This window comes from Pseudorca crassidens, chromosome 11 (genome assembly GCF_039906515.1).
Source record: "Pseudorca crassidens isolate mPseCra1 chromosome 11, mPseCra1.hap1, whole genome shotgun sequence".
NCBI lineage: Eukaryota > Metazoa > Chordata > Mammalia > Artiodactyla > Delphinidae > Pseudorca > Pseudorca crassidens.
The window spans coordinates 76,205,130-76,223,097 of record NC_090306.1 but is presented as its reverse complement, the minus strand read 5'-3'; the positions used below and the strand labels follow the sequence as shown (position 1 = coordinate 76,223,097).

At 38.0% G+C, this 17,968-nt stretch overlaps 1 long non-coding RNA gene across 1 annotated transcript in view; it reads right to left on the bottom strand.

Annotated features, from left to right (window-relative positions):
• Positions 1-2,973: 2,973 nt before the first annotated feature.
• The window catches only part of LOC137202259 (uncharacterized), a 37,342-nt gene continuing 22,347 nt past the window's right edge, over positions 2,974-17,968 (bottom strand). The window contains exons 2-3 of the long non-coding RNA XR_010932518.1: positions 10,985-11,061; positions 2,974-9,773 (exon numbers count right to left, since the gene is read on the bottom strand). This is a non-coding gene — a long non-coding RNA (uncharacterized lncRNA). The remainder of the gene's footprint in view (positions 9,774-10,984; positions 11,062-17,968) is intronic.

Here is a 17,968-nt window from a genome sequence, read left to right as displayed (position 1 = left end):
GAGGTTATTGCATAAATTATGGTTTTCATATTGTTGAAATAGTATATAGCCATTAAATTATGTTTGTTTTTGAAGAACATTAAATAGGAGAAAATGTTCAATATAAAATATTAAGCAGGAAGAGAAGGATTAAAATTACGTATTTGGCAAAAATCCTAAATATTTATTTTTGCATAGTCTGTGTGCAAACACAACTGGAAAAATTGCATCAAAGTCTTGAGTGTTGTTTCTGTATAGTAGGATTATGGATAATTTCAGTCTTTCTCCTTATAATTTTCTATACTTTCTGAATATCCTATGATGCATCTGTGTTCCTTTCAAATTGAGAACTGAAAAAATTAATACTATAGCGTATCAGAGGTTCACAGGGCAGAATCTATTCCCCAAATAAACACTTTGATTTCCAACCAATTGCAGTTGAAAAGCAATTTTTCACATGTATATATAGCTGGAACAAGGACTAAATCAAGTAAAGTTCCTATATCATTAGTAGAAATGATGCAGTCAGTGTGAAAACTTCCATGTACTGTCAATACTTACATATTCAGGAAAATCTCAAGCCATAATTCTTTAAAGCTAATTCGTCTGTCTTAAGAACTGAGGAAAAATTGATATATGAAAATGTTGGAGGGCACCCAGAGAGAATGCAATGCCAGCTTGATTCACAAAGTTTTCTCCTGTGGCCCAGATTGTCCTGAACAACCCCTAGAAGAGGTCCACCAGGCCTCTCAGCCTCTCTCAGAGATGAGGAGAATAAACACACCCATGATACTTAAAGCCTAGTTGGAAAATCGAGAATTGGATGAACTTGGAGTCTGCAAGGGGGAAAGACTATATTGGTTCCTAAACCCAGCTACACATAGAATGACCTGTGGAACTTGTTAACTCTTGACCCCACCCCCAGAAATTCAGAAATCTGAGGCTACGTTCAGGAATGTGTATTTTGAACATATATCTCAGGTGATTCTAACGAAGTCTAAGTTCCAGGACCAGAACTTGAGAGTCACTGACCTAATACCAATGAGGCAATTTAGGCCCAAAGAGGTAAAGTTCAGTTACTTAACTAGTAACAGAGCATCTGGATGTCTTGCTGTATATGACCTAAGTAATAACAGAAAGGAAGGGTTGCAAACAGGAATGTTCTTTCCTGAACATAAACTGTAATTAATTTGAGAGGATGCAAAGGAGGGACAAGGGGCTATGGAGGAAGAAAACTTTCTGTTGAGTATGCTCAGTGTGGGCAGGTATCTACCTATAAATTGACCAGGGATTTGTGTGGCTCTTACAAAAATCCTGAATGTCAGAATGTTTCTTATGATAACTTAGATAACTCAGAACCCAGCTTGGAAACTAAATAGCCATATATGGTGAGACTTTTTGGCAGTTCATATTTTTCCATTATCTTCTTTTAAAGATCAGCTCACCAAAAATCACTAAAAGTGTATTTGCTGTGTGATGTTACAGCTATTCAAATAAAACAAACACTGACTTTCTACCTAGCTCTTTTATCCTTGGTTGGTTTTACTAGTTGACCTTCTAAAATGGTGAGTTATTAAGAGAAGAAATCACACAACAATGTTGTATGAACTTTCATATATCCAAGCAAAGGAAGACTTTCTTTTTTATACTAAGCACCTACTATGTGCCAAGCACATTTAGTTAGTTGGAATAAGTCTTGTTAAGTAGTCATTATTATTCCTTATTTTATAGATTAAGAAATAACAAGAATGAAAATAAGATTAAATATTTCATTTAAGGCCACAAAACCAGAAAGTGGCCAAGTGGGAATTTGAATCCAGGACTAACTTGTAAGCTCAGGTTCTTTCTACTTTGCCATAGTGCCTCCTTCATAATGAAAAATATTTTTGTCAATAGAGAATATTAGAATAAAAAAGCCAAAACACAAATGTTACTCTATATGGTAAGTTTTTATCTGTACCTATTAACAACTGTAATTCTTGATTCACTATATTCTTGCTCTAGAGGAGTAAAAAATATATCCTGCATCAGAATTTTTAAATTATTATTACATAATTTATGGGGAAACATTACAGATCTAAAATCACCTTCTTGGTATTTTAGTCCTTGAGTGACAATCTAAATTGTGCACTTGTTCTTTGTAAATAGCCACTGATTACAGGATTGAAAAAGCTTGTTATATCAGAGTGGTCTAATTTTTTGAAATTTCCCTTTGGGTCACTGTATCCTCACATATGGTAAAACCTTTCTCAGAGGGTTGTGTTGAAATTACAATGGAAGTTGCAACAGGAGTCTGATCGGTTGTCAGTTTCTCTTTGGGTCCAAGAGCTAAGTGGGAATTTTCTCTCTTGAAAATCAATCTGGTTTGGAACAAGAACAGAAGAAAGTCAATGACATAGTGGTTGTAACCAAAAAAGTGTGAAATGAAGACAGTTTAGATACATGTTGTCTTATCACACTATTGCCTCTATCCAATTTAAAGAAGTGGCATGTTCTAATTAAAATTCAGGGGAATAACATGGGAACAATTGCATCTTCAAGGAGATACTTTTTTTAAATTTATTTATTTATTTATTTTTGGCTGTGTTGGGTCTTCATTGCTGCACGTGGGCTTTCTCTAGTTGCAGCAAGCGGGGCCTACTCTTCGTTGCGGTGTGTGAGCTGCTCACTGCGGTGGCTTCTCTTGCTGTGGAGCACAGGCTCTAGGTGTGCGGGCTTCAGTAATTGTGACTTGCGGGCTCTAGAGCTCAGGCTCAGTAGTTGTGGTGCATGGGCTTAGTTGCTCCGCAGCATGTGGGATCTTCCTGCACCAGGGATCGAACCAGTGTTCCCTGAATTGGCAGGCGGATTCTTAACCACTACGCCACCAGGGAAGTCCCGGAGATACATTTTTTTTTTTTTTTTTTATAACAGGCTCTTAAGGGAACTTCTCACTTATATTCTTTTTCATTTCTTTTTCTTTTTACATCTTTATTGGAGTATAATTACTTTACAATGATGTGTTAGTTTCTGCTTTATAACAAAGTGAATCAGTTATACATATACGTATGTTCCCATATCCCGGAGATACATTTTTAACACAGAATTATTATTTATAATTATTAGCTTTATTATCATTACCATATTCATAAAACATCTGAGTTCTAGAGAGGTTTTCAAAAGCATATTCCTTTGAAACATTGATTCACGTTGTATTAACACCAGATTCCATAGACTTTGAACTTATCCCCAATAGGCTATTTTTACTGGAACTAAAGACAATAAACTGAGTATACTGTGAAATATCCATAGATATGCATCCCCTGGGTGCTCCCGAGTTTTTCTACTTAATCTTTACTAGGTCCCTGTGAAGCAGAAGCAGGGGCACTATCTTCAGTCATCAGATTAAAAAAACAAAAAGCAAAAAACAAAAGTTGGTGAGCATGTGCACTGAAGTCACGTATTAACCCAATATAGAGGGACCTCAGTTCTTAATACACGACTACAATGGGAATTCATTCCAGATCCAATAGTGTAGAGAACAGAGTATGACGATGACGTGGGAGAAGAAGTAAATACAGATGTCCCCTACCCTTCTCCCCTCTGCCTTTCCTAGTCCATATTCCCCAAAGGAGGAATGAGGGAATTCTAAAGAGCCAAAACAGAACGAGGGAACTGTGGAGAAGGAGATTATATTTCCTGGCTTCATGGAGTGTTAAACTAACAAAATAGGCTATGTCTTTTGCTAAGTTAGCATATAACCTCCAATGACCATTCAGATGTAATGATATCTCTAAGCAGAACTTAAGTGGGCGGTTAATAGGCCTCAGTTTTCCATCTTCAGCTATTTTCTCTATGTATTCCCATTGTTAGGAATGTATCCAATTCTATCCAAAGCTTAAATTCTCATCTTTACCCTACTGAACACAGATTTTATATCTCCAACACTAATTTTTCAGTCAAGCTTTAGTTTCATATTTATTTCCAGGAAATAAAATGCCAACAGGACACTTCTGCCAGAACACTCTGCTTTAACCCCAAGTGTCTAAAAATCAAATTAGGGCACACTCCCACCTGAATAAGCTTTCTTTATGTGCAGCTCCATTCTCCACCCCGCCCGCCCCCCCACACACACATTTTCCCAAAGTACTCAAAAGCTTGAACCTTAGACTCATCTTCTAATCTTTTCTATACCCCACCCCTAATAGTCAGTTACCAAGTTCTGGCATCTTTTTCTTTTATGGTCTCTAGCGTTTATCCCTACCTTGTCATTTCTTCAAATCTAGGCCTTTATCTTCATACAAAATTGCAGTCTCCAACAAATTTTTAGTAATAAACGTTCTGATATACTAAACCCTACAATAAACTCTCTGATATACCAAAGCTAAGTTAATCTTTATAAAACCTCTAATATCATGCCATTTACTTGCTTAAAAATCTATACTCCGTCATTGTGGCCTTTCTAATCAAGTCGAAACTCCTCAGCCCAGCATTTGAGATTTTCCATTATCTGACCTCACCTTGCCTATCCAACTATATAAAACCCCATTTGAACATGATTCCTGAGTCTATACCTTCTGCTGTGGTCAGAGTTTCCCTTAATGCTCTCTTCTCTCCTCAAAGCACACCAAGTATGCTCATTCTAAGCTTAGCACTTATCCATGAACTTCTACTTGGAATGCGTGACCTTTCATTACCTAAGTGCTACAACTTTCAAGGCTCAATTCCAATGTCAACTTTTTAGTAAAGCTTTTCCTGATAACTTCTCTACAGAATAGTTATGGGCTTCTCTAAATGTCTTCAACGTGGACCATGTGAATCTGATTATAGGCTACCATGTGTTGTTTTTTTAGCTGCCTTATTTTATAAACTTGCCTCCTCCTGGATTGCAAGCAGTTGAAGGACCTTGACAAGAAGTGGTTTTGTTTGTTTAGTGGTTTCTCTAGTAAAAGTCAGAGAACGAAACAGTTACAAGACTATACATTAGGTTTGATGTTGTCTTAATTATCATAAGTTAAAATCTCTTTTTTAAATGTTAAGGGTCTTAAGAAGTCTTTAACCTCATTTCTGAGCATGAAATTTCATTGCCCCACATAAGGCTTAAGATCATTTGGTTAGAGAAGCACATGGAGACAGAGTCACAAATTCTCCCTCACATAGGTCAGTTTTGTTCAGTTCTCTGTTTACTTTACCCCTGTTCCTGGCTCAGTATTTAGTTAATGTGTGAGAGGGAATGCTGATGCACATTTGCAGTTTTCTCACCGCTTTTCTAAAAACAAAGGAAAACAATGCTAGGTCAGTAGCATTTTTTTCCCATTTGAAAGTGAGTACATAAACTACATGAAGACATTTAACAGAGAGCCTAGGAAAGATTACTGAAAGAAAAAGTGCTTAAAACTCATGATTGACAAAGGAGAAAGATTGGTTTGATGTATCTGATTGTCTTAGGCTGGGTTCTCAACAGCAGTGCCTGAGACAAGGATTTACACACAAATGACATATTAAGGAAGGGCTCCAGCAGAAACTTACAGAGAGTAGAGCAAGCAAGTCCTGGAATGGGTAAATAGGGTGTTATTTTAGGCAAAGGTTCAACCTCAGTCTGATACCAGAAGGAGCTCTGGAGGTAAATTATTCACTCACCAGTCAGTCCTTGGCTACACCCTGATCTAGTGGGTCATCAAATCCCAAGCACTTCCATCCCTGTGTGCCACAAAGCCCCTCCAGTAGCCCAAGGGCAGCCTCCAGCAAACACACAGGGCAAGAGGATGGCCAGAACTGGTAAACAGGCTCCAAAGAGATGTGGGTGGAGCACAGGCAGTATGTTTACTAGGGTGTTCCTAGTTCTGTAACAGAAATAATATAAATGCTTATTTCAAATGCTTGTATGTACATAGAAAAAAAATGTTAACAGATATAAGTCCAATTATTAACTGTGGGCTGTGAGGTTGAAGAAAGGAAACTTTCACATTTTACTTTCTACACTTCTGTATTATTAGAACTTTTACAATAAGCATTACTTCTGTAAGAGAAAAAAAAAAGCTATTAGCAAAACAAGTTTTTTTACCAAAAACTCAGTGATGTATTTTGTTTGATTTAATCACATTACTGTTGTTTTTGTTGCTAGTAACTCTAGCAAAGTAATACCATCTGAATAAAAATTGATTATCTAGACTGTTAAAATGCTTAAGTCCATTCAGTAATTAACAACTTGCATTCTTACCCAGTATAAATGATATCCATGGTATGCCCAGAAAGAAAGAAGCCTTGTTAAGATTTAATTCTAGAAGGAGAGTTAACTGGTTTTGCAATCTGTGGGCACTAGGAGTTTGGCTCTAATTGTAAGATATGGTCCACTCATCTATTTATCATCATTTATATCAAAAAAATTGAAGGAAAAATTTTTAAATTGCCTTTAAAAATGTATTTTAAAAGTACTTTGGAATTTTAGCCGAAAGGTAGGATCTGATTTGGTTAAAGCCTTGCCTGCTTTGGTATAATTGGGTAATAGCAATTGGTCAGACCTGTGCATTAAGAAGAGTAATCTGGGGAATTCCCTGGTGCTCCAGTGGTTCGAACTCTGCGCTCTCACTGCCTGGGTTCAGTACCTGGCCAGGGAACTAAGATGCCACAAGCTGTGCAGCAAGGCCAAAAGCAAAAACAAAACAAAAAGAAGAAGAGTAATCTGGCAGCTATATATAGTGTAAATTAGAGGAGCAAAAGAATGGTAGCAGGAAGGTCAGTTAAAATTCTACTAGAATAATCCAGGTAATAGGCAATGAAGGTGATAAATAATGGTAAAGGAGCAAGCATTTATCATGTGTGCCCTATATGCACTGGACTACTAGTGACCAAATAGTAAATGAGGACAACGATGATTTTAAAAATTAGAAGACATTGGGCTTCCCTGGTGGCACGGTGGTTGAGAGTCCGCCTGCCGATGCAGGGGACACAGGTTCGTGCCCCGGTCCAGGAGGATCCCACATGCCGCAGAGCGGCTGGGCCCGTGAGCCATGGCCGCTTAGCCTGCGCGTCCGGAGCCTGTGCTCCGCAACGGGAGAGGCCACAACAGTGAGAGGACCGCGAACAACAACAACAACAAAAATTAGAAGACATATATGAATCACTATGGAGATGAAAATTAGTGGAAACTACTTAGATAGAAGGGCTAAAGGAGAGAGTGTGGTCAAAGATGACTGGAAAAGGTAGTGACTATTTTAGCGAGACAATGTTGAGTTTGTAAAGAAATGCTGAATTTTAAATACAGATGGATATAGACATAAGGATATTCAACAGGCAGTGGAAATAAGTGCCTGGAATTATGGAGGAGTTGGAAATATAAATTTGAGCCATCACTAGTGGGGTGATGGTAGAAGCTAAAGGAGGATAAGGAGAGCAAGGGTAACAAACCAAAGAGAAAGAACAGGGAATGGAACCATGGGTAATGACCAGATTTGGAGGGCAGTAGGATCCTAAAAGAGACAGGGAAGAGTGGGATAGGGAGATTAAGAACATGAAGTATCATGGAAAGCAAGAAAGGAGGCCAATCCTGGGAAGTGTCAGGAATATGAAGGCAGAATATTCCATTGTTTTTCACTGTTAGGAAACTGAAAGTTATAAAACAACCTTATTTTCATCAATTTTCACAGCTCAATAATCAGAGCCCTAGAAGAAATCAAATTCCATATAACTGAAAATTTAAGTAACTCGAAAAGAAGTATTGCATTTTATCTGGCTAAAATTTCCCCAGAGAATATAACTCTGTCCTTATTCCATGTTTATTCAAATTACCCCTTTTATCCTCAATGACAAAATAAAAAATTCTGCAATCTTTGGACCACCCAGGGAAGGAATTAACCTGTCCTCTTGAGTCATCACTAAAGATTTCATGGGCTTAAAGTATAATCCAAAGTAAACCCACCAAATAAAGCAAGCAATCATGATTTGGGTCAGGTAACTAAGCAGACATCGAAAACACAACTGAGGAGAGCATATACAAGAAGTTAGGGGAGGATCCAGGCACTGTGCACCATTTAACAAGCCATGGTTAGGTACAGGACGGAACACAGCCTCGAGAAAGTAGGAAAAGTTTCACAGGTGAGAGCACACATGCTTAGTCTAGCACCTGAATGACCTTCGTGGCCTTGAGACCATGGCACTCTGGTGCTTTCACTTGCTCTACTCCTAGCCCAGGGGCTTACTTACTTCCCCACAGAGTCTTGACCTGGATTGTCCTATATCTTTAGTAATTACAACTTTCAGGAGCCTTTAAATTTAAGTATTCAATTTATGAATTATCCTCAGACTACTAATATTTGTTCCTATTTAATGCTTTTTCAGAGCAGCTTATACCCTGATCCAAAATTTATATTTATATTTATACACACCCACATGCACACACATACTCACACTTTAAAGATAGTGCTATAAACTATTTTCAGAAATCGGATTAAACCTTAGACCTTATATTTAAAATTTAATTTTTTTACTGTCACCATTAAATTGTTCCTTGGTATAAAATGACCCAGATTTTCAACATGAAATATATTTGTTACCCTGGCTATTTGCAGCTGGGAAACCATTTTCACTGCTCAGTGACTTGTATCATATAGGTAGCATTTGTATTATTTTAAGCATCTACACACATTCCTGTTATGATTACAGTGATTAAAATAAATACACTTTCTAAATGTTTGAAGAAACTTAATAACATTGTTCCAGAAACAACTGTCCATGCACTAGACTCTGTGTTTATGCCACATGGAGTGGGCTACACTATACTTGAACGTTGAATCATGCCACCCACTTGGCTGAGTTTTTGGACTCATGGACTGATCATTGCAGATGATCATCTCTTCACTCTGGAGTCAGTACATTTTCCTTGGCATTCAGCATTTTCAAGGAATCAGCACGAATATCTTCACACATGTCTTCCTTTCTTTTAAGAAGAAAGTGGGAAGAAGAGTGGGATTTTCCCCTGGTATTGTCCTAAAATAAATAAAATTAATTCTGTGTAAATCTTAGAATATGTAATAGGATAATAATCATAAAATTATTCAAATTATTGACTGCTTTGGTGGGGACCATCTGTTAATTTTTATAGGGCATATTGATATATCAGTGACTTATGTGTCAAACCTTTGTAATTTGGAGCCATCAAGAAGGTTCTTTGTGGAAGATAAGGTAAGGAATAGAGTGGAATATATAGTATAAGAGTCTGCTCTGTAAGTTAAAACTTTAGTTGATCAATTTCCCATAGAAAAGTGATTCAGAGTAAACAGAAAATCTCTGCTAATTTTCTTCCCTTCTTCACTGATAGCCTCACACTCTCATCAGCACATATACCACCTTTGCATGCGTGACACATTCAAGGCAGTTCAGTGGAATGCTGCAAACATGAATTAAGCTCATTGCATCTGTTCATTGTTCTTTGTGCTATGAGAAGGCAGAGACCATTGGTACGACCTCTGCCCTCAAGTAGCTTATAATCTTATAAAAGCAGATGACTAGCCAACTGTAACACCAAGCAGAATAAAATAAATTTTAACACAGACATAGAAACAGTATGCTGCCAAAAAATAGAAATGGAGACTTTAATTCTTAATGTAAGGAATCAAAAAAGGCTGTTTAGGGCTTCCCTGGTGGCGCCGTGATTGGGAGTCCGCCTGCCGATGCAGGGGACATGGGTTCGTGCCCAGGTCCGGGAAGATCCCACATGCCGCGGAGCGGCTGGGCCCGTGAGCCATGGCCGCTGGGCCTGCGCGTCCGGAGCCTGTGCTCTGCAATGGGAGAGGCCACAGCAGTGAGAGGCCTGCGTACTGCAAAAAAAAAAAAAAAAAAAAAAAGGCTGTTTAATCTTTGAGGATTACTTGCTTTCCTAATAAGAACCATAAATATTGATTTTTCTGTAAGTCTTTGCAGATGACCAGAATAACTGAGCTAATTTTATATATTTCATCTGATGTTTCATTAATCTCCATATTCATTCATTTAACAAATAAATACTGAACATCTTTATGTGCCAAGAATGTCTCTGGGAACAACATTGAATGTGAATTAGTCCTGCCCTCAAGGAGATTACACTCTGGTGGACAGAGAAAATACATGAAAAGTAATAAATCTGACAAATATTAGAAGTTTTGGAAGAGAACATACCAAGACAGAAAGGGAACAAAAAAATAATGCAGCCAATTCTTTTTCCTAGGTATTGGAGGTTAAATTAGGTCAGAGACGAAAAGCTAATAATGAAGATAATGGAGACTTAGTTTAAGGCTGCCTTCCCTTTGGTCAGCTACCAGAACTTCCAACTAGCAGTGCAATGATATGAACAAAATCAAGGGGACAGACTAGTAGAGGCTGCTTCAAATGCATCGCTTATTTCTTAAGTTCTAAAGTTCACTGTGCTTGGTAGGAAGAAATTGCAGGGCCAGAGGAGCCAAAACCCCAGGTTCTTAGACTTTTAGGATGCAGAAGGGACTGTATCATCACCCATGAGTCTACCCATTTATCATACAAGAAATTCTTGATGGACCACAATTATGTACATTCTAACTGCATCATCAGGCCTACATCAGACTTGACCATGGCCTACAATAGAAGCCAGTAAACAGTTGATGGAACATTGCAAGTTGAATACATGTACTTATCACCATCACCACCCAAACCCATATAGAATGACAATAAAGAAATTTTTTTTTAAGTTAAAAACATAAAAACACAAGGACAAAGAGAAGGAAGTGAAGACAGTAGTTAAGGCTTATCAGCAAAATTTTGGAAAATGGAGTGAGAATAGATATGAGTTAGCTGACACTGCAGATCAAAGGAAAGTGTAAGTAGAAGTGCTTTTGCAGGAAAGTAGTAATGAGTAAGTCAAACCCCAGAAAAGCTCAGGAAAGGAGGTATCAATTACCACTCAGGAATCAGTAAGCTGAGAGTGAGGATGACGCATCGTACAGAACCCAAGGGAATCCAGGGAAATTTCATATTAGGAAGGATGAGATTCTCTAACCCCCTTCCTTTTATCACCTACCAGTTTGCTGGCAGCCAGGATTGTACTGCCAGGGTATCATATTTTGTCTCCAGAATATAAGACTCGAGTATTCCTCTCTGCAAAGAGAAAAAAAAATACCTAAGGACACTGATATTGGACAGGTCCAATCATCCTGCAGCAAAGCTCCCCACTTAACAAACACAACCCTCTCCCAAAACACACACACCAACAAACACATAGTCACAGAGCCTCTAATCAGCTCTTTATACTACTTCACTCTAAGATAGGACTATACATTCAAGGCTCAAAACATCTAACCTAGAACACAGAAACCAAAGTAGACAAATAGAAAAAAAAAAAAAAAAGGACCTGGAGGAAACAGAGATAATGCAGTGAACGTGAGGAAAAACTAAAACAAATAATAACAAATAAAACTAGTCTTAATATTCTCAGAGAGATATTCCACTCATAAATTGAAAGCAGATGGATTTTTTTAATGAAGCATGAAGAGAATTATAAACCACTCTTGGAAATTAAAAATATAATGTAAAAATATTTTAAAGTCAATAGTGGTTTGGAAGATACTTTGAGGAAATCTAGAAAATAAATACCAAAGAGCAGGGAAATAGGAAAATAAGGACAAGATTAGGATAGCAATCCAGGGAATCTGACATCCAAAGAGTAGGAGTTCAAGAAAAAAATGACTGCAGAAAACAGAGTGGGGGGCACAGGGGGGCACCTTCAAGATGGCAGAGGAGTAAGAAGGGGAGATCACCTTCCTCCCCACACATACATCAAAACTACATCTACATGTGGAACAACTCCTACAGAACACCTGCTGAACGCTGGCAGAAGACCTCAGACTTCCCCAAAGATGCCCTCAGGCGACCTACACACAGAGGCAGGGCCAAATCCAAAGCTGAATCCCAGGAGCTGTGCGAGCAAAGAAGAGAAAGGGAAATCTCTCCCAGCAGCCTCCGAAGCAGTGGCTTAAATCTCCAAAATCAACTTGTTGTACCCTGCATCTGTGGAATACCTGAATAGACAACGAATCATCCCAAAATTGAGGTCTTGGAGTTTGGGAGCAACTGTAGACTGGGGTTTCCTTTCTGCATCTAATTTGTTTCTGGTTTTATGTGTGGCAGACAGGAGTGGCAGAACATATTTAAAGTGATAAAAGGGAAAAACCTACAGCCAAGATTACTCTACCCAGCAAGGATCTCATTCAGATTCAATGGAGATATTAAAAGTTTTATAGACAAACAAAAGCTAAGAGAATTCAGCACCACCAAACCAGCTCCACAACAAATGCTAAAGGAACTTTTGTAGGCAGGAAACATAAGAGAAGGAACAGATTTACAATAACAAACCAAAAACAATTAAGAAAGTGGTAATAAGGACACACTATGGATAACTACCTTAAATATAAATGGATTAAATGCTCCAACCAAAAGACATAGACTAGCTGAATGGATACAAAAACAAGATCCATACATATGCTGTCTACAAGAGACCCATATCAGACCTAGGGACACACACAGACTGAAAGTGAGGGGATGGAAAAAGATATTCCATACAAATAGAAATCAAAAGAAAGCTGGAGTAGCAATTCTCATATCAGACAAAGTAGACTTTAAAATAAACACTATTACAAGAGAAAAAGAAGGACACTACATTATGATCAAGGGATAAATCCAAGAAGATATAACAATTGTAAATATTTATGCACCCAACATAGGAGCACCTCAATATGTAAGGCAAATGCTGACAGCCATAAAAGGAGAAATCGACAGTAACACAATCATAGTAGGGAACTTTAACCACCCCACTTTCACCAATGGACATATCATCCAAAATGAAAATAAATAAACAAGCACAAGCTTTAAAAAATACATTAAGCAAGATGGACTTAATTGATATTTATAGGACATTCCATCCAAAACAAGCAGGTTACACTTTCTTCTCAAGTGCTCATGGAGCATTCTCCAGGATAGATCGTATCTTTAGTCACAATTCAAGCCTTGGTAAATTTAAGAAAATTGAAATCATATCAAGTATCTTTTCTGACCACAACGCTATGAGACTAGATATCAATTACAGGAAAAAATGTGTAAAACATACAAACACATGGAGACTAAACAATACACTACTAAATAACCAAGAGATCACTGAAGAAATCAAAGAGGAAATAAAAAATACCTAGAAACAAATGACAATGAAAACACGACGACCCAAAACCTATGGGATGCAGCAAAAGCAGTTCTAAGAGGGAAGTTTATAGCAATACAATCCTACGTCAAAAAACAAGAAATACCTCAAATAAACAACCTAAACTATACCTAAAGCAATTAGAGAAAGAAGAACAACAACAAAAAGAAACCCAAAGTTAGCAGAAGGAAAGAAATCATAAAGATCAGATCAGAAATAAATGAAAAAGAAATGAAGTAAACAGTAGCAATGATCAATAAAGCTAAAAGCTGGTTCTTTAAGAAGATAAACAAAATTGATAAACCATTATCCTGACTCATCAAGAAAAAAAGGGAGAAGACTCATATCAACAGAATTAGAAATGAAAAAGGAGAGGTAAAAACTGACACGGCAGAAATACAAAGGATCATGAGAGATTACTACAAGCAACTATATGCCAATAAAATGGACAACCTGGAAGAAATGGAAAAATTCTTAGAAAAGCACAACCTTCTGAGACTGAACCAGGAAGAAATAGAAAATATAAACAGACCAATCACAAATACTGAAATTGACACTGTTATTAAAAATCTTCCAACAAACAAAAGCCCAGGACCAGATTGATTCACAGGTGAATTCTTTCAAACATTTAGAGAAGAGCTAACACCTATTCTTCTCAAACTCTTGCAAAATATAGGAGAGGGAGGAACACTGCCAAACTCATTCTATGAGGCCACCATCACCCTGATACCAAAACCAGACAAAGATGCCACACAAAAAGAAAACTACAGGCCAATATCACTGATGAACATACATGCAAAAATCGTCAACAAAATACTAGCAAACAGAATCCAGCAGCACATTGAAAGGCTCATACACCATGATCAAGTGGGGTTTATCCCAGGAATGCAAGCATTCTTCAATATACACAAATCAATCAATGTGATAAACCATATTAATAAATTGAAGGAGAAAAAGCATATGATTGTCTCAGTAGATGCTGAAAAAGCTTTTGACAAAATTCAACACCGATTTATGATAAAAACCCTCCAGAAAGCAGGCATAGAGGGAACTTACCTCAACAATAATGGCCATATATGACAAACCCACAGCCAACATTGTTCTCAATGATGAAAAACTGAAACCATTTCCACTAAGATCAGGAAAAAGACAAGGTTGTCCACTCTCACCACTATTATTCAACGTAGTTTTGGAAGTTTTAGCCACAGAAATCAGAGAATAAAAAGAAATAAAAGGAATACAAATTGGAAAAGGTGAAGTATAACTGTCACTGTTTGCCGATGACATGATACTATACATAGAGAATCCTAAAGATGCTACCAGAAAACTACTAGAGCTAATCCATGAATTTGGTAAAGTAGTAGGTACAAAATTAGTGCACAGAAATCTCTTGCATTCCTATTCACTAATGATGAAAAATCTGAAAGAGAAAGTAAGGATACACTCCCATTTACCATTTCAACAAAAAGAATAAATACCAAGGAATAAACCTACCTAAGGGTACAAAAGACCCCTATGCAGAAAACTGTAAGACACTGATGAAAGAAACTAAAGATGATACAAACAGATGGAGAGATATACCATGTTCTTGGATTGGAAGAATCAACATTGTGAAAATGACTTTACTACCCAAAGGAATCTACAGTTTCAGTGCAATCCCTATCAGACTACTTATGGCATTTTTCACAGAAGTAGAACAAAAAATTTCACAATTTGTATGGAAACACAAAAGACTCCAAATAGCCAAAGCAATCTTGAGAAAGAAAAATGGAGCTGGAGAAATCCGGCTCCCTGACTTCAGACTATACTACAAAGCTACAATAATCGAGGCAGTGTGGTACTGGCACAAAAATAAAAATATAGATAAGTGGAACAGGATAGAAAGCCCATTGATAAACCCACACACATATGGCCACCTTGTCTTTGATAAAGGAGGCAAGAATATACAATGGAGAAAAGACATCCTCTTCAATAAGTGGTGCTGGGAAAACTGGACAGCTACATGTAAAAGAATGAAATTAGAACACTCCCTAACACCATGCACAAAAATAAACTCAAAATGGATTAAAGACCTAAATGTAAGGCCAGACACTATAAAACTCTCAGAGGAAAACATAGGCAGAACACTCTATGACATAAATCCCAGCAAGATCCTTTTTGACCCACCTCCTAGAGAAATGGAAATAAAAACAAAAATAAACAAATGAAACCTAATGAAACATAAAAGCTTTTGCACAGCAAAGCAAACCATAAATAAGACAAAAAGACAACCCTCAGAATGGGAGAAAATATTTGCTAACAAAGCAACTGACAAAGGGTTAATCTCCAAAATTTACAAGCAGCTCATGCAGCTCAATATCAAAAAAACAGACAACCCAATCCAAAAATGGGCAGAAGACCTAAATAGACATTTCTCCAAAGAAGATATACAGATGGCCAACAAACACATGAAAGGATGCTCAACATCACTAATCATTAGAGAAATGCAAATCAAAACTGCAATGAGGTATCACCTCACACCGGTCAGATGGCCATCATCAAAAAATCTACAAACAATAACTGCTGGAGAGGGTGTGGAGAAAAGGGGGAACCCTCTTGCACTGTTGGTGGGAATGTAAATTGATACAGCCACTATATGCATACTATATGGAGGTTCCTTAAAAAACTAAAAATAGGGCTTCCCTGGTGGCGCAGTGGTTGAGAGTCCTCCTGCCGATGCAGGGGACATGGGTTCGTGCCCCAGTCCGGGAAGATCCCACGTGCCGCGGAGCAGCTGGGCCCGTGAGCCGTGGCTGCTCGGCCTGCGCGTCCGGAGCCTGTGCTCCGCAATGGGAGAGGCCACAACAGTGAGAGACCCGCGTACTGCAAAAAAAAAAAAAACTAAAAATAGAACTACCATACGACCCAGCAATCTCACTACTGGGCATATACCCTGAGAAAACCATAATTCAAAAAGAGTCATGTACCACAATGTTCACTGCAGCTCTATTTACAATACCCAGGACATGGAAGCAACCTAAGTGTCCATCGACAAATGAATGGATAAAGAAGCTGTGGCACCTATATACTATGGAATATTACTCAGCCATAAAAAGAAACGAAAATGAGTTATTTGTAGTAAGGTGGATGGACCTAGAGACTGTCATACAGAGTGAAGTAAGCCAGAAAGAGAAAAACAAATACCATATGCTAACATATATATATGGAATCTAAAAAAAAAAAAAAAAAAAGGTTCTTCTGTAGAACCTAGGGGCAGGACAGAAGAAAAGACACAGACATAGAGAATGGACTTGAGGACATGGGGAGGCAGAAGGGTAAGCTGGGACTAAGTGAGGCAGTGGCATGGACTTACATATACTACCAAATGTAAAATAGATAGCTAGTGTAAACAGCCCCATAGCACAGGGAGATCAGCTCGGTGCTTTATGTCCACCTAGAGGGGTGGGATAAGGGAGGGTGGGAGGGAGACGCAAGAGGGAGGAGGTATGAGGATGTATGTATATGTATAGCTGATTCACTTTGTTATACAGCAGATACTAACACACCACTGTAAAGCAATTAGACTCCAAAACAGATGCTAAAAAAAAAAAGAAAGAAAGAAAATGGAGGGGAAGAAATCAGCAGAGAAATCATAAAAGAAAATTCCTCATATCTAAAGGAAATGAGTGTCTTGATTGAAAACATCCACCATTTATCTCCAGCAAAATGAATGAAAAAGACCCACACAAGGATATATCACTGTAACACTTTGGATCACTAGGGATAAAGACCTTAAAAGCTTTCAGAAAGAGAGGAGGGAAAAAAATCAGGTCATATACAAAGAATCAGAAATCAAAATGGCATTAGACTTCTCAACTGTATCTCTAAAAGGGAGAAGACTCTGGAGCAGTGCCTTCAAAGTTTTAAGGGGGAAATGTCCAACGTGGAATCCTATAGTCAGACAAACTGTTGATCAAGAGAGTGGTGCATGAAGCCGTGGAAAGGATGGGGACTACATTCTAGTCAGAGGGAGTGGTGACGCATGACTCATCATCATGGCTTATTATAGATTTAATAACTGGAGGGGGAAGGAAGAGGCATACCAGGTGAGGCCTTTAGCTGAAGAGTTGTTCATTTTCCTACTAGCCCAGGGAGTCACTAAGGACCTCAAGAAAGTGACATAATCCAATTTCTATTTGGAAAGTCTCAGCTGCCAACATTTGGGAGACTGGGTAAGAGTTGAGGAGTGTTGGTGGCAGAGAAAAAAAATATATGTAGACAAGAGTTGATGTGGGCCTGACCTAGGTCAATAGCTGTGAGCAAAGAGACAAAAGGACTGACTTCCAGGCAGTTTCAGAGTAGAATCATCGTTAGGTGTCTGATTGGATGTAGATATTCAATGAAAGTGTCTAGGATAATTCCCAGGTTTGCACCTTAGGTGAGCAGATGACAGATGATGTCTTTCCCTAGCAAGAAGGAAGGATTTAGGGAAAAGTAGAGTTCAGTTTGTAACATGCTAAGTTTACATTACCCTACACTCCACTTACACTTTCATTCTTGTGCTCCTACCTTGTTCTACATTCTACTTGGAATTCTACCTAATCCCTCCCTGTTTTACACAGGCATACCTCAGAGATATTGCAGGTTCAGTTCCAGACCATTGCAATAAAGCAAACATCACAGTAAAGCAAGTTACATGAATTTTTTGGTTTCCCAGTGCCTATAAAAGTTACTTTTAAACTATACTATAATCTCTTAAGTGTGCAATGGCATTATGTCTAAAAAACAATGTACATACTTTAATTTAAAAATACTTTAGTGCTGAAAAATGCTAAC